Raw genomic sequence first — 23,192 nt, forward strand, 5'->3', positions numbered from 1 at the left:
GTGTTAGAGAGGTATAAGATGGGCAGACAAGCTGGAGGAAGCTACACTATGTTGGTGATTTTTCTAGAGCAACAGAGGTGAAGAAAAAGATAAGGACTGAGTGAGAAAGATGATTTCCACTACACTGACACCCTCCACCCTTAATTGTGCATCAATCTCTGGCTGGCTGCAGATGGAAGTGATGGGAACTGCAGTCTGAAAACTGAATAAAACATGCAATGCTTTACAGTTCAAGGTTGCAATAAGGACACACAGGGCCCTTTAAACTTCTAGGAGTGAGGTTCCCACTCAACAGTTGCCAATCTGGCATGCTCTTATGAGTGATGGAAGAGTGGTGGTGATCATTGGGTAGAAGTAAAATGTCATTAAGGGCATTACTGTGTCTTTGCTCACAGCTTCCAAACAGCTAAAAGAAAAGGTATGAAATTAAGTTTTGATCTGGGGATATACCAGTTTGTTTTAAACAAGCAACTTAAGTATAACAAACACATAAATAAATAATATATGAATATTTATGATGAGCAAACATTCTGGATTAATCTTGGTGTCACGTTCAGTTGCATTATGTGGACAGTATCTAATTACACAGTGAAGTGGAACAAATTTGATATTAAATGAGATTTTTAACATGCTGAAAACATGCAGCCACTGATACCTGCTTCAATCACTGCCAATGTAGGAATCAAATTGGCCATCACAGGTAGTACATACAACTTCAGTACTGCTTTTCAAAACGAATGCTTTAGAAAAGACTTTGTACCACATCCTTGAAGCTAGGCTCCCAAATGTGTTATCGAAATCTAATATGTGGTAATTGGGCGTGGAACAGTTAACGGAATCCACAGTTCGGTTCATATCACCGTTTTTAGTTAAAAAATAAAATGGAAATTACACTCTAGAAATAACATACATCAGCACCAGATCCATAGCTTTTAATAATCCACAATTTACAGATTTTATTTTAAATCAGATATTCTTAAAATGTACTTAATGTCGTGCAATTGCACAAAAATTGAAAAAACGGGGCAGCTTGATTAGGCACATTATTGTAACAATCTTAAGTCAAAGTTATGAGATTTTTTAACAGCAAGAAGGGAGACATTGCTGCATTCAAACATGCTTTTTTTATTTATTTGCCAAAAAAAGGTTTCTAGGTAAATATATAAACTGTTAAAAAAAATAGGTTTTCTTGTCACTAAAAACAGACTAACAGCAAACACTGAATAGACTGAAAGATAAACACCCCATTGCTTTAGTCATGGCTTTTGCCCTGTCTGACTTCTCACCGAGTGGCTGTTTAAATGCTATGGTGAGTAGAAGTTGCCCTTTTTTTTTTACCCGTCTCTCTCCTCCGCAGATGAGCGAACATATTTAAAGTGTTGCCGTGAGTGCAAGTAACGTGTTGCGCGGTGCTTGCATACAGTTGCCATTTTATCCACTGCCTTCATTATAGGTAACGCGAATTCTCCCACAGAGGAGAACGAAACGATGCTGCTGGCGCATCCTCTAACTCAAGCCCTCCTCCTGTGTCTTCTCTCGTCATTTCTACAACTGACCTGCAGCACTCCACACTCCACGCCTCCGCCTCGGCTTGGCTCGCCTACCAAATGAAATTAAAAAAAAGTAAATAAATAGATAAAAAAAACTTCACTGGGTTACTGGTGCAAGGTGTAAGGCCATTTATTCAAATGTTTTGTTCTTTTCACATCGTCTGTCCCAATCATTATCTCCATCACTACAGTCTCCGTGCGGGACAGATTTTTTTTAGTAAACTGTTTCACCCCTGGTTGTAATCAATCAACTCCGACCTTCTGCAACGAAACGCGGACCTGATATGCAGCCGTTCCGCAACCAGCGTTTATTTTAAGGACCAAAACAAAATGAGATGGCAGTCAACAAAACACACCACTTGTGTGGAAATAAAAACAAACAAAAAAATATCTAATGCAGAAGAAACAAATTCCACCCGTCCATCTACTTGGGTCAAATGGTTTGCTTCAGTATTACCTAGTCAAATCTATGCCGAGCTACAGTTTCAGCAGGAGAGAAGCACATATCTACTCCCTTCCACTTTATATTTGTTCAGTTACATATGAGTGAATCTCTGTTAAGTGGGTCTTAGTTGGAGCCTTTGAAAAAGAAATTAAATTCTCAAGTGAAATGAAAATGTGTAACATTCTCCCAGCGCCACTAGCATGACATGAAGCTGTGATAATTGCAGTTTGATTGCTTTTTAGACAAAAATGAGACGAGTCTTGTGATTTATCCAATGTCATGTTAAAAGGGGGGGGTGAAAAAAAAGCTGATTTCGGTTGAAATGCTTGTTGCTGTGACCATTTCATGGGGGTAAGTGACACATACTACACCACAAAGAGTTTAGTTTCACAATTAAATTTTAATTGTCTTCGTCTGTGTCTAAATGGCGCAGTGTCTGTAAATGGAGCTCTGGGAGTGTGTGGATGGTGGAAGCGATTACTTAGATGACTGCAGAATAAGCCCTGAATTGGTGAAAGAGTTGAACTGCAAGTATAAGCGTCAAGTATGCAAATTGCCTCTACCCATATGTGCTGATCACTATACAAACTATTTTCCACAATAGTCTGCTTTCATTTACTTTGCTGTGTATGTTTTGAATGTATATATCTTTTTTTTTTAGCTGCCTTTTTGCAGGACTACACTTTCTCTAAAACGAGTTTGACTGACTTGCTATATTGTAAATATTACAATGTACATTCCATAGATGCCTGTGAGCGTATTTCCTCATGTAATGGGGAAATAATAATAAAATATTTAAACTCTCCTTTAATAGCCCTTTTATCAAAATAATCAAAATCTGTTCCCCTCTACCCTCTTCCTGTTAAAATGTCTGCTGACGGACAAAAAACACAGTTCATCTAAATCTTAAACAATTTAATTAAAACTGCTCAAATTTATACATACAGCTAATGCTGGAGGATAAAGCAGACACATCAACCATGAACTATCCTTGCATGATCAATATGTCAAAGCTTTGGCCTTGGCTTTAATGACTAGACTGTGCTAGTATATCAGCCTGATGCATTATAAATCCAATGGCTTTGTCTGCAGTGTGTTTGCCCCAACATTAATGATAGCGACATAATAGAGATCAAACAGAGTATTTAGTCTTAATTTTCCACAGCTGTGTAAAAAAAACTCGGGGATTATTAATATTCCTCTGTAAGCACACTGTGAATGTCTTCATGCTTTCTCTGTCCTCATCTGCTGCCTCTAATTAAATGGGGTGAAACAGCCTTGTGTTTCACTTTTATGTGTTTCAATTTTGTCAGCAAGTTTCCCCCACAATGCACCCATCTGAATTTCAAATGATAAATGGAAATCCTGCTCTTAGTCAAGTAATTCCATTAAAGTGCCATATTATGGAAATAAAGACAAAAACCTACAGTATGTAATTCAATTTTCTGCATTTGGTTTCTCATAGGGACCACAGTGGATGAGACCATCAATCGAATTTGCTAATATTTAAGTGCTTCTTCTTTCCTGAAAACCACATTACTCTGTGCATAAATGAAACATTTGCACCAAGCCATTCCTCTAAAATGCATTGCCTTTTTACTTTACTTAGCCAATTTATTTCCACATTAACCAAATCACAATCTCCCCTCCACCATGTCCTCTGTCTCCCAGAAGTTAAAAGGACTTATCACATTTGATGAAGTCAAGTTTTCGGTGTTGCATAATAATAAACAACCTCTCCTTCAATCAGAAGATTGATGAAGCCCAAAGTGCTAGTTTGAATAATGTGTGAGACGTGACAGAGGCCAGGGGTTGTTTTCTATTTCCTGGCATGTGTTTAGCTGTGGCAGAGGCGGCCTTAACGCGGATATGGATCCTAGCCTGGGGAGATGTCTCGCTCTCTCTGTGGGATCATTATTCCAATGGACAAAGCCTCGGTTATAAATAGGTTCATGAAGTTCTTGGGTGGAGCACTCTTTGTTTTCAGACCATTCTCATTTGTCTTATTGATCTGAACATGTGTGGCAACAAACCAGCTGTTTTGAACCAAAAGATGGTTGTTGCAGCTTTTATATTAACTTGTTAACCATCATTTGTTGCACAGCATATGCATCTATCTTATCTAATCTACCAGCAGTGTTAGGCATGTTACTTAATAAAAATATTGGTTACAGTTACTTCTCCCAAAAAGTAGTTATTGCATTGTGAAAGTAACACCCCCCTCAATTAAACTTTAAATTCAACAGCATGTTAAATTATGAATATTAAATATGTTGAATGAAATGGACACTTAATAAAATAAATTATTAACAGAAAACATTACACACTAATCTGCACTACTTTAATGTTGCTGTGGGACAATGTGAGACATGACACCTATCAAATTTAATGCAATTAAATATTAATTATCATTACTGTGATTAACACAATGAAACAGGTTTTAGAACATTTGATATACGTATATGTTCTTGCCTTTCTTCCTCAATGAGGGAGAAGTAATTTCTGTACTTCCAGTTGGAAAACGGTACCCTAGAATTGCCTGGGCTTGCCATTGTCGCGCGTGTCCCTTGGTTGTTTGTGTGTGAACGCCCGCCCAACTCTGCCTCTGATTGGCTTACCAGGAAATGTGACTCTACCTTAGCCAATTGTCGTTACTTATGCGTTTGTCCCGTCCCCCTCACCAAAGAAAAGTAAAGTGCGGCTGAGAGAGCCAGGTTCCACTGGTTTAATTATGGTAAAACATGCATTTTATTGTCAATAACAGTAATGGCGTTGTAACGATTGAAACAGTAATTAGTTAGATTGCACCGTTACTGAAAACAATAACGTTGTTGGTAACGACATTTATTTTAACGCCGTTAAGTACCTTTCATAATAACACATATGTAAAAGTGGGCCGGTATTTAATTCTGTTTTATACTTGTATTGGTATAATTTTAATAGTATTGATTTAAATCTGTTTTTTTTTCTTGCAAATTACTACTGACAATTTATATTACTACTTTGTGTTGTTTGTAGTAATATGAATATAGACATGTATTATTACCCAGCTCTTCCCCTCTGCTTAGCTCGGTCCTCATTTATTTATTTATTTATTTAATTTTTTTATGGCCCACAGACTTACTCCTATCAACACGGCAGGCAGCAGGGAAATCTCTGATGAACCCACTGAAGCCTTCCTGTGCAGCCCCCAAATAGCGTACAAATAAATTCAGTGGCTCAGTGTTGAACATACAGTATAGTGGTTCATCTAACAGCTAAATATTTAACATTTTCTTGCTTGAGTGCACAGTAACCACAAGAGGGATAAAGGCAGCACAGGATTTACATCCTTCAGGTCTTTTGAATCAAAGTCTATTTTAATGCTGTCAAATATATATAATTTGCAAACACATTCACCATAACCTTAAATAATTGATTGTATATGTGTATATATGTGTACATGCGTATGTATATGTGTATATATGTGTGTATATATACTGTATATGTGAGTGTGTTTACAGCTTGTTTTGCTTCATTCAAGTCGCCAAAGACATGATAAACTATCTTGATTTTTATACTACACTAATCTAACCAAATCAAATTTTATTTCTTTTAAGATGCTTTACATAGTAAAGCAAAGACCTTACACTATTACAGAAACAGGAGAGGAGAAACCCAAGAGTTCTCACAAAGAGCAAGCACATGGTGCTTGGTACATGGATGGTTGGGGTGAAAGAAGAAAGTGTTGTTTTGAATTGCATCATACTAGCAGTTGCATTGTAAAAAATTATACTGATATCAATTTTAATTATAATGTAACAATAAATATGACAATATTAGCCTGGCAACTGTAGCCCTGGAGTCGCAGGTACCTGCAGAGCAAGGAAAGAGAGGTTGTTATTATTATTATTATTATTATTATTGTTATTATTATTCTTGTTGTTATTATTATTATTATTATTATTATTATTATTATTATTATTATTATTATTACAACAACATGCTTGGTGAACCATAGTTCTCCAGTTGTCAATGCCTATAGCAGGATAGCTAAGGGATGGTTCAGTTTCTCCGAGTCAGCCCTAAGTATGAGCTTAATCAAAAACTAACTTGAAGTACACCAGTGCCACATAGAGTTGTATTATAAACAGATAGTTACGTAGTGTGTCTTTACAGTGTGCATATCTGAGGCCAAAAAAATGCTTTCCTCTCACCATACCTTTTTAAAAGCGTAACTCATCTGTTGTCTTTACAGCCCTCTTGAACTTCTGTTGCTGTAAAGAGTGCAACTAGAGGCAGGAATGAGAGTATGTGTCATACTGTAGGTACACAAAACAAAACATGCACACCCACTGCTGTAACCGAGCATAGCATTTTGGTTCCAGAAGTAAAACCCCCATTCATTTTCTCTGTAGAGATTTTGTTTATTAGTCATAATGTTGTAACATTCAAGGTGGACTCACCATAAACTATGAGGTTGAAGCCACAAACCCATGGTATCAATCCTATCTTTAATATAAAACACTACCCACAGTTCTCAAACATACAGAAACGGCAACCATAATTTAACATAACTTGAAAATCATGTTAGCTATGATCAAACCATTTTGCTTTACATTGCATGTACCACAGAGCTTTTCCAACATACTGTAAATATAATATACTTACAAACAAGACAAAAACTACATAGTTGGAAAGGGCCCATTCCCAATAGTTCATGGAATGTATAGGTCCCCCCCTTGCAATAATTATATAATGAGTCTTTGTTTTTTCCTGTTTTTTAGTCCTTGATTTATTCCTTTATTCATGTGACAGCTGGTTGGCCTTTGAGGCTAAAAACTTTACCCATAAGGATTTTCTGAAACATCAGCTGAGAAATTCAATGGGTAAATTGACTTCCAGATCGGGGGCTGTTCTAAAAGTGGGTGTCGCTGCTATGCCCCAATCTGCTGCTGCTTCCCATTTGATCTAAATTATTAATTTACCATAGCTATGTGCAAAGAGTGATAAAGATGCACATTCTGGGTTAATTTTCCTACTACTATTCTTTAAAAGACAAGAAAATATGCTAATTTAAGTAAAGAGAGAGTAATCATGGCCACCTCCACAGCTGGTGTGTGTGCTGCATATTAATGAATATCAAAGAGACAAGAGACAGAGGACACACTGAGGAGCCCATGTCGATTTGTGTTCATACTGCAGTCAGTGACAGTTTTATATCAAAAATTTAATTAATGGATTCCTGAAGGTGAACGATGTCCTTAACTGACACCAGAGATTAATTAGGAGAAATGTGGCGCTCCTACGATGCAGTGAAAACATTTTACAAGTGCAGCATTCAGGATTGATGTGAGAGAAAAGAGAAAAACTAAGAGGCAACTGTGAAAAATGAACTTATTCTAGCCTTCCACCAATGTGTACACAGGGAAGCTCATTTCTGCAGCACTGCATGGTTTCAGTGAGGGCTGAAATCACAGATGTGCTCTACAGGGCTCCACATTGTTACACCAGCGTCAGCAACTTTCCTTACCACCTAGCATATGTGGAAACTCAGCCTGGAATGCATCCATGAGGAAGAGAGCAAAGGAAGCTTTGCTGACCCCAGACAAAATCAAATGGTGGGAGGTGAGGGATGAAGAGGAGGATGGAGAAAGAACAGCACTGTGTGTGTGTGTGTGTGTGTAGGGGGTGGGGGCTTCCGTTTTCAGAGGATTAAAATGTGTCTGTAAAACTTTAATGGTTCCCAGTATTGACAAAATGACCATATTATTGTCTACTATATACAGTAATATATTCAGTATATACAGTATATCACATACTGTCAGAGTTGCATGGCATGCAAAAGTACAGTTAAAGACATTTTGTATTTATGTAACCCTTCATAGATTATTAGAAAAAGTCTTTTCACATCCAAGATTGTCATAAAAATTATTTCGGAATAAATGACTATTGAACCCATGCAAACCTCTATGTTAACATGAGCAGCTGGTTACTACAGAGAAAGGTTTTTTGAAGTGTACCTGAATAAGGGATTACATGACCAACGCTGACCTCACCGAGTCTGCTGCGACAGTTTCCATCAACCGGGCAGGTTTTCCTCAGGGACGAAGGGAGGAATAGGGCTCTAAATGTCACGTGATCCTTTCGCTCACACAACTATTTTGGCAGGAAAAGCCTCTGGAAAATGAACGGCACCAGTGACGGTTTCAAGTTTTAAGAGTTCACTGAGCACCATAAATCCTCAGATCGAGCAATATATCACAGAACCTGACGGACTGAATATATCTGATCCTTACAATTCCCCCACAGGTGCTTTGCACGAGGATGGAAGTGGCTGGAGCGGACATTATTCCGTGCCCACTCTTCAACTTTCTGATAAACTTACACATTGGGCTACATGAGCAAGACACAATTCATCCTGATCTGTTGAAGGTGTTGCACCTGAAGGTGTTGCTGAGATATACACATGTGATTCAGTGTAGCCAACAGCATTGGTATCAGTGAGAGTAAGTGTCTGGCTCTTAGATAATCCACAGATCCACAGAATATAGATGTGTCAATACACTTAAAGAAATCTGTACTATCACTTCAAATATGCGTTTTAAAAAAAAAAAGTAGAATGAAAATAGAATTTGGAGTTTTCTAGCTAGATCTTATCACCTTTGAAGCTAAATTAGACACTGGATAAGCTGATGCAAAACGTCTGGCAGGTGATATATATTTTATCTTGTGTGCAAGAAATTCTCACAAATACTTTGCGTTTTGAGCTATGGTCCATTATTGGTTTCTAAACACTTTTTTAAAAAAAGTCTTATTTATTAAGGATGCACCGAAATGAACACCGGAAATCAAGAAACCAGGGATCCAAGTGAATTATGGGAGTTCATACTCTGTGCTGTATGCAGCCACGTTTCGCTTTTGCACAAAGAGACTTTCCAGCATTTAATAGGTGCTGTTCCCCCGTGTGCTCACATCTTATTGGAACCGTTTTATTGGTGTTCCAAACTGATCTTTGGAATGCCTTTTTTGGCCATGTTTTGGTCGCCGAATTTTTGGTGCATCTCTATTATTTATTGAAAAGAATTTCATAGTCATCAGTAATTAAACATGGAAAAAAATATTAAAAAAAGATTTGGTGTCTGTAGACACAACCAATCACTCTGTTTGGACCGTACAGAATATGTACTCGTCACTGACTGACCTGCCTATCTGCGTGGTTCGTTAGAGTAAGACATTTTTTTTTTTTTAATAGTTGAATCAGATATGATGTCAGGCCAGAGCAGACAGTAGGGTGTGGGATGTATTGGTTTCAGTGAAGCCTGCTATTATAAGCTTTTCTGAACTCCTATTGCTTCCCTTTTCATTCCATTTTTTGCAAACTTTTTTTACTGACAATTTCATTTAATAATGACTATCCAAATGCAAAGACAATTTCAACAAATAACATAATTAGGGGTTGCAGAAACAAAATATGCACTCAATCTTTAAAGAGTGGTGTGGAAAACAGTGCTGTGTTCTCTCCCCTTTCAAATTGAGCAGAGGCCTAATTAGTCTTACCAGGAAAAAAAACAACTTCTTATTGAGCCCGAACACACAATGAGTATAGTTAAAGTCATTAGTTAAGTCATCAAACTCTACATCTACATTTTAGAGAGATACCTCGGCATTGTAAGAAATGTGCAGGTGTTCCTACAATAGGCTGACTGTATCGCTTTTAAAGTTGTTTTATACTATAAGATCACATGGTTTGAGCCATCATTTACCAGCCATCTTGTGAGCTTGTACACATGAAAGTGTCTGACAACTTTCTCTACTCAATCCTTTTGCCAATGTTGGATAAACTTTGTAAGTTTGTGTATCTTAATTTTTGTTGGCTAATGGATACTTATATTTGGAGAAACATTTAGCTAATCAGCTAAATCTGTTATTTCCCATGTGTATTGCAATGGTGCAATTCTAAGCAAATGCATATTTACAGTACATTTATTTGCATTAAATCAACTGTGTTGGTAATATTGGGGTGCCAGTGGACGGTTTCACCAATTGAGTGTCTTAATTGCTATGTTGAGCCGAGGTGCAGGTGGGCATTTTCTCTGGATTTTAGAATATTTACACCTGTGAGTATTATCAAACTTGTATTCTTGTCACTATGGTGGTTGAATGTTATAAAGCTGTTGTTTTTTTAGTTGTTTATGTGAGAATGTTCTCAGGAGTTACTGTCTCTTTTGTCGGGGCTGTTGTGAGTAGTGCTCTAGCTCTTCCTAGATTTAGCATCAGCATTTCAAGAAACATGCATTTTTGAAATGCTGATGCTAAATCTAGGAAATTGTGGTAATATTCACATGAGAGAGTGCTGAATTTGTATGTGTATGTGTAATGACGTACTTGACCGTAAAACAGCAGTGTTAATTTGGTTGATGGAAAATTATGATGAAAAATTTTGTGAAACAAGATGTTAAGTAAATAAAAATGAAGGTGATATGACAGAAACTATGACAAAATCTACTGGCTCTTTTTTATGGAGACGTATGGTGGAATTTCATGTACGGTGTTATGGAAGACAAAAGCCTTTGAACGCCATTTTATCAGCTCAGCTAAAGATGTAGTTCAAACTGAAACAGACCACCAATCTGTACATTATTGATTTTAAATAGAAATGCCAATTGACAAGCTGAAGATAATGAGTCCAAGTGTAATATTTCATTGTCAACAAAAAAGAAAAATTGTATTTGATGTGATTAAGACAAAAATGTCTAATGTAATTAATTAATTAATTAATTAATTAATTCATTCATTCATTCATTAATAGATATATTTTCAAAATATATTCAGCTGCATACAAGCTAACGCAGAGCGGGACTTAATCACATTTCCTAGTTTTCCCCAACAACGTAACACAATCGCAGAGTCTCACATGTTGTTTTCGAGCAACTGACTTCAGAATATCTATAGAGAATGCCAGACCTTGAACAGCCACCGATCTCCTCTGCTCCTAAGCTCACTAGTTTCCAGAAAGGCAAGTGACGTCACTGTTCAGTTGAAATTGGCTATGCCGCTGGTAATACGTCAAACAAGGCGACTCATTTGAAATGTGGATATTAAACTGAGAGTGCAAAGTCCGTGCAAATGCAGATACCCCTGGCATTTAAGTGGTCTTCAAGAATTTGAATAAATCTCCTCAGTTATGGATTCCCTTTCATATTCAACACATTAAGATATGTGCCTTGAAAATTGAATGAATCGGAGTACCAGCTGAGACTGTTAGACTAACTGAATGTTTACAGCATTTTCTAGATGCTGCACTATAATCTGATCTTTCATTATTATACTTACTTTTTGTTTATTTGAGAACTTTCAAATACACCTTTGAGTTTTGTTCATATTAGTTGCCGCAATATTGAGAAATATTTTGTAATACCTAATTCTTATATTTTTTAAAAGAAAACATACTTAGTGCAGGGAATTATGGGCAATTAGTCACTGTTATGTTTACAGTTGAGTCTGTTTAGTCATTTATGCTTGTTAATAAATGAAAAACAATTTCATGTTTTTTCGCATTTCTTTCTGTATTGAAAATTATGTTAAACCCAAGGTAAGTACTGAACCGTGACTTTTGCTTTGTTATACCCGAATTGATAAGACATGAAAGCTGGAAAATAAGGACTGATTAAAGAAGTTAATCTTATTTGAGCCTTATGTCTTCATTGGATTTTTGATGTTTACGCTCTATCAAGTCCGGTACCTGCACTTTAGATGGGGACACCAAGTAAAAAGGCATTTCAGCATCAGCTTCGTCCATCAAAAAGGTCATACACCTGCAAGCAACATTGTCCTTTTGGTCCAAATGCCATACGCATGAGATGCAACAACAGGAGGACACAGTAGATGAGAAATCTCTAAAGACTCGGTCCTGTTGCTCAAGCAGCAAATCTTCAATTACAATTACTTACTATTAGGGCCTCTGCCAATTAAAACCTGAACAGCAGAAGCCACACAAATAGAAGTGTCTTATGCTGCAAAGGAAACTAATTTGTTTAAACAAAAAGCACGCTTTGAGGCAGATGCAGCTTGTAAAGAAGCAGAGCTACAGGTTGAGTTGTATGTTTTACAACTGCAGAGAAAGGCGGCAACAGTGTGAGCTGACATTTTGGAAGCAGCTGTAGCAGGAGAAAGCAGTCTCGCAAAGAGGAGAATAATTCAAGTCCCCTGCTACACTCCTGTACAGCGTACAAGTGAATATGAACAAAGTCTTACTCAAAGCTTGAACGACCCTTAAATGGAGGATGTGCTTCAAACGGAGTTAAAAATTCAACATATAACAAGTAGACAATTTTACATGGACTCAAAGCTTCCATATCCAGGTTTTCACCCCCTGAGAGGCAATCAGCTTATCCAGGACTATATCTCTCTCTCCTCTCACAATATGTTTGTGCCCAAACAAACGGCTCCATCGCCAAAAGACTACTCAAAACCGCAGACCACAGGAGTTATTAACACTTGTTTCAATGATGTGCCAGTCATGCCAGATACTGTCAAATGTCCTGCCAAATGAGACATTGTGACTGCATCTGGTCTCCAAAGGTTTGATGATAGCCCACAGATCTACTGGGGATGACAGTGGTCTTTTACAAGCATTATCAGAGAGTTGTGATTGACAGCAAGAGAAAAGATTGGATCTCTTAGTTAAGTGTCTAGTACTGAAGTAATCTGAGTTAGCAAAGCAAATGAGCTCTGTACATGTTCATGAGCCAGAAACGAGTGTCATTATGTTGTTGAGAAGCATTGAGGAAACGTATGGAGCACCTGAAGCAATGAAAAGTTCCTTATTCAAAAGAATGGATGCATTTCCAAAACTTGAAAAAGATAATTTAAAGCTTCAGGACCTTGCTGACCTCTTAGAGTTGGAAATAACAAAGGGAGAGGTTATTTGCCAGGACTTGGTTATCTAGACACAGCTCAGGGTATCAGACCTTTGCAGTCCAAATTGCCATATGGACTGCAAGATAAGTGGATCATGCTTGGGTCCCAGTACAAAGAAGATCATGGGTGTCGCTTTTGCATGTTTTTCTTGGTTTGTACGCAGCCAAGCAAGACATGGAAACAACCCAAGTTTCTGCATTTGTGTTATCCAGCTCCAGCCCTTCCAAAGAGAGACCAAAGAGTGGGACTCAGTGGTTACAGAGAGAGACAGGAGTGGAAAACAGCTGTGCTGTCAACTACACCACTTCCTTAGAAATTAAAACAAGACGATTCAGATTAACCTTGGCTTCTCCAAAAAATATGCAACCACATGGTAAAAAACTGTTAAGTGACACCTAAATATGTAGAATGTAGCAGTGACAGGCCCATTGACAGGAAAGATTAAAGTTGTGTTTGACTCAAGTGGTCCTGGCCTCAACAACACCCTGTTGGTAGCACTCATGCATTCCTGCAAAGAGGCCATAGCCATAACTGCCGATATTCAGCAGATGTTTCTCTTTTCAGATGTTCCAGAAGATCATTGAGATTATGTGAGGTTCCTTTGGTTCCAAGATAATGATCTTTACAAGGACATAGCTGAACATAGAGTAAATGTCCATGCATTTGGAAACAGCCCATTGCCAGCTGTGGCAATGTATAGACTGAGCAGGGCTGGGGGAAAAGAACATGCAAATGCAAAAAGAAGATGCAAAGCAGTTTTTCACCAGGAATCTCTACGTAGAAGGAGGTTTGACCTCACTTCCTACAGAGGTAGAGGCAGTGGGTCTTTTGAAGAGAACAAAACCCCAAACAGTCATGGAATCATTTTCTCCAGAGGACCTTGTAAAGTAGCTCAAGGATTTAGATCTTCAAGCACATCCCTTACCTGTCCAGAGGAGTCTTGGTTTGAGCTCGAACATGGAATCTGACATTTTAATTTTCAACATGAAAAGCCAGTCACAAAAAGGGGCATTCTGACCCTCTGGGGTTTGTAGTTTCAATCACTGTGCAGGGGGGAAGGCCTTAATCCTAGAATTTACATCAGAGCAGTATGATTGGGATAACCCTCTTTCACCTGAAAAAGAACAATGTTGGACAGCTTGGAAGAAGTCTTCCTATTCTAAGGCCATATGTCTCTGTGTCTATAACCTCAACTCAGCAGAGAGAACTCCGTTTTCTGCAATGCCTGTACTTATCCCATAGCAGCAGTGGCTTACTTTCGAGTTGTACATTCTGCAGGACAGTGTCACCTTGGAATTGTGATGGGAAAGGCCAAATACACAACCAGCACAAACCTTCCCATGGCTGGAGCCGTGTGCTGCTGTGCTTGGCATTGAAATTGCAGTGGGAACTGGGCCTTGAAATCCAGTGGAAGCTTTTATATAGACAGCAAAATCATGCTGGGTTTTATCCACAATACTTCCCACCAGTTTTACATGTATGTAGCCAAATGAGGCACCATAATTTGAAAGCCCACACATCCTGACCAGTTGTATCATGTGACATCAGAGCAAAATCCAGCAGACCATACAACTAGGCCTAGTTGCATGGTCTTTTAGGAGTTACAAGAGATTCAGCAGTTGAGACAGAGAGCATCTTTGAACTTATGGAGCCTGAGATAGATGTGGAGATCAGGCCACAAGTCATCGCCCTCTCAACGCAGACATCTGTAGAACATCTAAGCTCACATCGCTTTGATCAATTTTCATCTTGGAAATCGCACATTTGAAGCATAACAGAGCTCAAGGGAGTCCTGAACCCTGGAGATGATAAAGCACGAGCAAAAATCACAGTGATCAAATGTGTGCAGGGAGACATTTTCTTAGAGGACATCAACAGAGTCACAAAAAAAAAATTCTTAGCAAATTAAACTCTTTCATTAACCCTTGTCTTTAAAGACCTACCTTTTCTCCTTGGCATTTCATTCAGGTTGAACTAGATACATTTTTGTGTGTTATGTTGCGTCTAGGAAGTGGTGAAATAGAATGTGATGTTTCTATTGTCTTCTGCTGTATTGTTTTGTCTTTGCTTTTTTATTGGTGGGATTACAGTATGTACATTACTTTGGTGAACCTTGGTTGTGTAAACAGACGTTATAAATAAATTTTGACTTGACTTGGCTTGTTCCTCCAATATGGAGTGCCTGTCACTGTTCCCACCTGTCAGAATAAATGTAGAAGTAAGATTAAGAGCTCCAGCAAATAATGTAACCGCACAGAAACACCCACAACCAAGTAGTGTGAGCATTTGCATTCCCTTACCCTTGCCCTGCCAACCACTGAAACCTTCGCACTGTAATGAAATGTTGCTTTTAAAATTACTTTTGGATTACTTTCTGTGCTTCTCCACCTCTCTCTTGCTGACCCCACCCTTGCATTAAAACAGTCTCTCACCTCTGTTATTGCCCTTAAACTTACACATCATCTACAGCAGCCAATCGCAGTCATTTTCATTTTGACTTCATGTCCATGACTGGACTCAGGAAATTGTCTTGTGCTCTAATGATGCCAAGAAATGAACCAGTGCACTGAAGTTTGACACAGATTGTAATGGAAATGAAAAGGAGACTAATAAAAGTCTACATGGACACAACGGCATGGATTAATTTGTTTTCGTGTTCTCTAATGTGTCTTGGAAAGAACGTGCCTTTGGGCTGCATCTACATAACGTGAACGTGCGTGTGTGTGTCTGTGTGTGTCTGTGCGAATTGCCTTCTTTGTATGAATATGAGCCAGCAGTGTGGAGACTGGCTGACCTTTCAGGGGACCTCCCTCACTGAAGCTGTCCTGTAGTGGTATTTACACTACCATTTCAATACACTGCCAGGCTTGGCTGGCAATAAAATATTCAGCTGACCTTTTAAGGCAAAAAAGACTTGGTTAGAGACTGTCATATCATTTAACCTTAAGACTGTAGAGAGTAAGTGTGAGCTGTGTCTCTGTGTGCCCCTCATTACTGGCCACACTGACAGAGTAGGCTCTTTAACTGAAAGCTAAAGGTACTAACCTACTGTTCCCACTGAGAGTCATTTATACCATCCCTGCCTCTGAACGTTCAGCTCACCCTTAATTCTTGCTGTCATTCATCTCCACATATTTCCTTTTTAACTATGAATATGATTTATGTATGTCTAGCACATGTATATACAATATTGAGCCTAAAAAAACTGAAATGTATTTTTCTTCCAGCTTTCAGGTTGCAAATATTGACCCCTATTTGGAATAATGAGAATACATTTTGATCCAAGTGATCCAAGTATTTGGCAAGTGATCTGTGGATCACCTCAGACATTACCTTTGGTTACATTTGTAACATAATGTGGTTTGGTTTGGTTCAGACACACAATTTAGATTGTGTTTTAGGTTAAGCTTACAGTAGAGGACCTTTGCCATCATGAGCTTTTACTAAGGGTTAGTAATTGACAAACATTGACAAACATCTCTTTCATGTGGGAAACGGTGTCCCCAATACAAATCCTGTGTTTAGTTAATACAAACTTTGTTACATATTAACGCCACATGCAATTAAATATTGGATGAGGCCATGATTGTGATTAAACTGAGGCCCTACATTATGTCCAAATTTATTTTTAGCAGTTGTAGCCACCTGAAACATTTCTAATAGTCTACTAGTTGACTTGCTTTACTAGTGCTTTGTAGCCGCTGTGCTTTGTAAAAATGCGTCACTCTCAATGTCGCTGGGTGACACAAAAACAAAACATGGCTGTTCTGAGAAACACAGACAGAGAGGTGTGGAGCTGATGGGCTTAATAAACATTGTGTGAACTTATTAGGCAAACGTTTTAATGTAGCAGGTATTTGTTTTTTATTTGAAAGCCATGCAATATAGCTTGTGTTTTGTATTTGCCATAACTGTTAATGGGGTTCAGCCACATTTAAGCATCAGCTGTTCATTGTTTATTTTGGGAAATCCGCATGGTTTCCACCCTCTTGCACAGCCCCAGTCAAGTTGCCCAGTTGCACCTTGCCATCTCTCCACGCCTGGTTAGCCCGGCCTTGGCTACTTTTCTAAAAGGCACAGTGCTGAATCAATACGGTGGCTCCTATGCTGGCAGGAGTATGAGCAGTAAACTCTCAGTCCACAACTTGCCTCTGGATTTTTCTCCAACACTGCGCTGCAATGGCTGGTTGGGTGGGTCTTTATTGTGTGTTGTATTGATTACACTATTTGGAGCTTTGGTGGTGTTTTGGGGCAGCCTGTTTGCGTAGGTTATACAGGTATGTTGATGGCTACATGTCCTGTGTCTATGTTGCATTAATATCTATAAGGACGCATCAAACTCACTGTCCATTGTGCAGAGTTTCTCCAACATATCTTTCTTGTGCTTGTATTTGAACACGACATAACTGCGACATAAAGTTGATTAACTGGACACGTGTCAGAACTGACATTGTACTAGGACGCCTCTTTTTTGTTCATCCCAGTCCTAGTGGGCTCTGGCGCACGCACATTCATACACGTACGACCGTTGCAGTAGGGACCACCCACAACACGCAATAACTGACCTTTAAGATCATAATAATAATATTAATTAATTATGGCTGCACAATATTAGAAAATCATGTCATATGCGATAACAATGCTGGATATTACAATGATGATATCACCCGTGATAAATTAACAGATACTAATACATGTATTTGTTTTGTTATTAATATTCCGGTCAGCCGATGTTCATGCATGTGTCTTTTCATTTTGCTTTTAGCAGCACAGCATAGATGCTCATAACAGCTCGGTTACATTATTAGTACTTTAATGTCATGTATAATAAAGGATGTCCCCACAGCCGCTGTGTGTGTTTCACGGATTCTGCCTCTGCTGCAGCACAGCTGTGTTACCCAGTTCACGGAGAACGAGCGACGGCACGTTCACCTGCGCTGATATTTCAGCCGGGTTTTTACATTTTTGAGAAGCACTTAACTTCTAATAAACATCCGTTTATTCTGATCGTTATTATTCGCTCCGTGCATGCGTCTGTGCTCACCCAGGAGATACAGAAGAAACACATTAAAAACACGCACTGACCTGAAATAAAACAAGCGTTGCTCCAAATGAATAATAGAGGAAACACTGAGCACATTGCTATTAACGGCCGTATGAAAGTTGAGATGCTGCACACTGTCCACTGCAGGGACGCGCGGACTGGCACTAGCAGCAGGAGTGCGCAGATGTTGACTGAATATTGGGGTCACATTTATGGCAGTTCAAACATTCGTTTGCGATATGAATATATCAATATTGCAATAACGATAGTTTTACTATTGCGCGTGTGTGTGTGTGTATCAGAGGTGATCTTTGCACAGAGTTCTGTCTACTTTTTTCAACCGATTTCGAAACACAATATATCATCCTTTCATTCATCTACCTGCTCTCTCTCACTCATACTGACAGCTGATTTGTCTGCACCATAGCACGTGAAAAAGTGGGATATCTGGCACAGAGAGGACCGTGCCTCGGTTTGCGAGTTAGGAAGACCGCGTTAGCTTGCTACCACCTTTTTCTATTGGCGAACCCAGACCCAGTAATAACATTGTGATATAACAAGCGAAGCACTGTTGCTTTTTGTGGGAGTGGCTGGTCGTGGGATGGGGGGGCAGTACACTCACTACAGTAGACTACACTACACCACTGACCTGTGCTCTCATCACACCTGTCCAAAATTAAGATTGACTCAGAAAAGTTTATATTCAAATGAAATGAAATGAAATGAATTTTGACAGCACAATTAGCATCTTGGAGACAGGATAACCTTTCCCCAATACATCATCTTTATTATTCTTGACCTTCACTTAGTTTTCTAGTAGTCTGACTTTCGACTGAGTGTGTATGTGTGCATGCAAGTTTACAAAAGCATGCCCATAAGTGTGTGTCTGGGCTTTTTTCTTAGGCTGTGTATATAAGTGTAAAGAACAGTGTGGAGCGGGGACCCCGAGGAACATGTGAAGTGTTTAATGTGGTGAAACAGGTGCAGTGAGACAGAAAGGGCAGCCAAGCCAGAGCTAGTAGGTTAGTCACACTCTGACCCTCACATCACAGAGCTGGCAGTGCTGTGGGCGGAGATGTACAAATTGCTCTTTCCTTTTTCTTTTCCCCTCCCATTCGCTCACTCCGTCTCTCCTCCACTCTCCCTCAATCAGTCTCTCTCAATCAGTCTCTCTCTCACACACACACACACACACAGAAACGCACTGCTCTACACTGTCTCGTAAAACTGATATTATATTAACTTCCTCTTTCTGATATTTTGTGTAGAGTTATTGTATAATAATCCCACAAAATTCTGGAGTAATTTTGCCTACAATGATGGGCTCTAGAGGTTTATTTTTATTTCTAGTATACTCACAAAAAAAATAAAATGTACATTAAACACAGACATAAATAATGTCGGGCAACATATGCACTATACATTATTCTTCTGAATGATGTCCTCTTATGTGGTTATTTTAATGATTTGATCGATGGTGAGGACACATTTTAACATTGAGAAAGCTGTTCTCGATGTTTTCGGTTTATCTCTATTGACTTTAAAGGTCACAGCACATGATACATGTCAATGTCCTAATTGAGAAAGCAGCAATTCATTGATATTTTGTGCTCTGAAAAATGGGTCATGCTTCCCTACTAATAGTTTAATTTAATATGCCACTTGTTTCTATATAGTAGCGACTCAGACACCACATATACACAAACAATGATTCCACACAGGGTTGTATTGTACCTTTATTCATTTATGCAAAGCTATTTCTTGGCTGCCCAGTAGTCGGGTTTGTTCTGAGGTTGAGGGTTTTGCCTTCCACGGCACTTCTCATGGTAACTTTGTAAAAATGAACTTGTTTGAAATTGATTTTCAAAGGCAACAGTGTTGTGTGCAGCACTGGGAGAATTTAAGCTACATCATTTTATTGCATCTTGTCTCTATGAAGAAGTGTATACTATAAAGTAAAGCCAGTCAGAAAATACACAAAGAGATTCAATTGATGGCTCCATTAGGGAGTTATTCCACATTATTCACAGTTTGATTAGTTTTTTCTTTTATTCAGACTGATCAATCAGTGAATTGTATATTTACTGCACTATGGGCTTCCCTGAGGAAATTTGGCCTATAATCACTTTTTATTGCACTAAATTAATCTAGGAGGGTGCAGATGTGTGATTTTAATCTAATGAATTTAGTTTTGTTGGGGATGAGATGAGTTTTTCCTCCTGTGCTGTTTGAGCTCTACAGCACCATCTTTTCCTATAGTCTCATTATTTTTTCCTTTTCTTCCCAACTTGTTTGTCCTTTAAGATTTTTTATTTTTTTTGCTCTACAAGACTGGCTTCAGGAGATGGAAACAGACATATCTTAAAAGCACTCTCTCAACCTCTGGACATCATTTCATTGGCAGAAAAAGTCTGAGAGACCAATAATGTGGAAGAGTCTTCAGAGTATATTGATTTTTTCCAACACTCCAGGCAAGTGTTTGATTTACTTGAGAAGGCTTGCCTCGCACCATGCACCATTTATGCAGCATTTAACTGCTTGCATTTGTTAGAGCCAGTGATTTACATTTACTTATTCTAAAACACCCAGAGGATAACTTGTGCATGTGAGGGTTAAAAATCACGCACCCGTGACTCTCAAGATGTTGAATTGGCTTTTGAATCTGAAAGGCATTGTTGAAAATAATAAAGCAAATTGAGCTTCTTAAAATAGTCTGAATAGTTAAAGTTCAAGTCAGTTTGATTGTAGCTTGTAGGGAAGAACAATTTGAGCTCTGGCTTGGAAATGCAACAAAATGGATTTGGAAACCAACATAAAAAATGGTATATTTGTAATGGGTCTTTTCTCTTTTCGCAGCGCGTTTTCTATCACACATCTTTCATACCCGCTGCTGGCACAGCCATCAGGAGCAACGTGGCTTTAACTGTCCCTTGCCCAAGGACACATCGGCATGTAGACTAGCGGAGCCAGGAATCGATCCCACAACCTTCAAGTTGAAAGATGACTCACTCTACCACTGAGTTACAGCCGGCCCGTTGGCACGTAAGTGGCTTGACTTGTGAAGCATCCACAAATACATAACTTTGCAAGCTCCATACCCAACAAGATGAGATTTAATAGCAGTGCCAGCCTGTTTATCATCTACAACTTATGATCAATATAAAAATAGACTTTAAGGGGATTTCTGTCTTGTTTCGATCACAAATCTTCTACGGCCTGCTGATAGAGTAATACGGTATATCACTGCCAATAGAGAAATAGTTACCCCATATCTCCTACTGAGCTGTCTCCCCCGAGAAATCTGGAACCACTCAGACATGAAATGTCATGGAATCATTTGTGATATTTTTCTCTCTTAAAATGAACATGCAATAAAATACTACGTAAATATGGTCAGGATAAATCCAGAGCCAGTTAAGCTGTCCTTTTTTTGTGTATTTAATTTCACACATATTTGCACAGGGAAATTACATTTGACTTATCTTATATGGACGAGGACCACAGGTAAATAGCACATTTGTGGATTTTCTCTTGGATATTGATACATGAACATGGCCAGGGACATTTACTTGCTCCTATCTGCAGGATCGCTGCTAACACAGACATAGTATAGCAGGAAATATCTGTATCTCATTCACCTGTAACTTACTCATACCACCATAATCCTTTTATAGGGGGATGTCGAATAATATTGTTTTCTTTTCAACCTTGTATACAGTGTTGATACTGACACCGCCAATGTGTTTATGACTGTGGTAACTCTGTGAATGTTTAAATGAAATCACAGGCCGTTCAAGCTTAAAAGAAAAAAAACAAAAAAACTGTATCGTCATTGCTGTTCCAAATGACTCCTGATTCCTCCTCCTTCTGTTTGGGAATGACTTCCATTAAAGTTAGAAATTACTTCTAAGACAACTTGATTAAAGTCAGTGTGGGTTCTTGCTCATGAAGCCGATGTAGGAGAAACAATTACCAGGGGAGATTTTGTGTGTCACTTTGCTCCTGCGGAGGCCATGGGCAAACCATTGGCATTTGTTTTAACCACAAGACATCCTTGCAAGTAAATCTTAAATTATTAATTAATTTTTCAGGTTAGGAGTCTGAATGTAGTGAACTATGGTCCTGGTTGGCCAATTTCAGTGTCATTTGTAGAATACAAACCTGGTCCCAAGGTGGTTGGAATTATTGATTTGATTAGTAGGTCTTAAATGTGTGCATGTGAGTTTAAGAGATGAGAGATTGCTTCAGGTTGTCTATTGCATCTGTCCATGTTCATCTAGTAGTAGGATTCTTGCCTACTAATGGATGGGGGGAATTACATTTAATGTAATCCTGGCTGTATATTTTGGCAGTTACTTATGTGATAAAGCAAATTAGCAACACATGATTTATATAGCTGATCATTGGCCTTAAACATTCAGTTTTTTGGTGTTTGAAGTTCCTTTTAAGTTTTCTACTTTTCTTGATCGTGACAGCCATAAAGTGACTGGTTTACTTTGTAGTGTATTCACACCTCTTAAGTGTGTATTAACAGCATAAGTGGTTGCGGCAGAATTTCCCATTCACTCTCCAGCGCGAGGTGCAACGGTTATAGCCCCTGACGAGTTATTCACAGGGTTCACATATGAAATTGCCTCCTGGACGACAAGAAATTTATAGGTGTACAAAACAGTGCCGAGCTGTGTCAACACCTTCACCATGGTTTAGCACTCCGCCGTAAACACATCAGACTGCGCCACACACGGTGTGTGTGTCCCTCACCATATGTGCTGTAGGGGCTGCGTCTAATAACAGATGCAGGTCGACAGCACAACATATGCACAACTACTGCATTAATGATGTGTAATTATTGCCGTAGTGATGGGCATAGTAAAATTCTGATGCTCATCACTGTGAATCACAACAACATGAATAAATCAATTACACATGCATAAGAGCTGTACTTGATGCCTTCTCCTCAAAATGACAGAGCAGTTTGGATCTGCTGTATTGCTCCCCTCCTCTCCTCCAGGCGATAGAGGCAGACAGCGGCAAGGCCTTCTGATGAAGGGAGAGTTACGTTTTATTTAGTAACTCTCTGGCATATTTAGATTGTCACAAAGACCAGGTGATTACTCCTTAATACAAAATACTTATATACTTAATACTTATATTATACCTTTTCATACACAATATGTGAACATTACCTTGTAATCAATGGTCAGTTGAACAGTTAGTCATTCTGAAAAAGCTAGAAAGAGAAGCTACAGTT

At 38.7% G+C, this 23,192-nt stretch overlaps 1 long non-coding RNA gene across 1 annotated transcript in view; it reads left to right on the forward strand.

Annotated features, from left to right (window-relative positions):
- LOC131459873 (uncharacterized) overlaps positions 1–23,192 on the forward strand; it is a 147,196-nt gene that overhangs the window by 5,246 nt on the left and 118,758 nt on the right. Inside the window, exon 2 of the long non-coding RNA XR_009240294.1 lies at positions 20,798–20,983. This is a non-coding gene — a long non-coding RNA (uncharacterized LOC131459873). The remainder of the gene's footprint in view (positions 1–20,797; positions 20,984–23,192) is intronic.

The sequence above is a fragment of the Solea solea genome, chromosome 5 (assembly GCF_958295425.1).
Source record: "Solea solea chromosome 5, fSolSol10.1, whole genome shotgun sequence".
Taxonomy (NCBI): Eukaryota; Metazoa; Chordata; class Actinopteri; order Pleuronectiformes; family Soleidae; genus Solea; species Solea solea.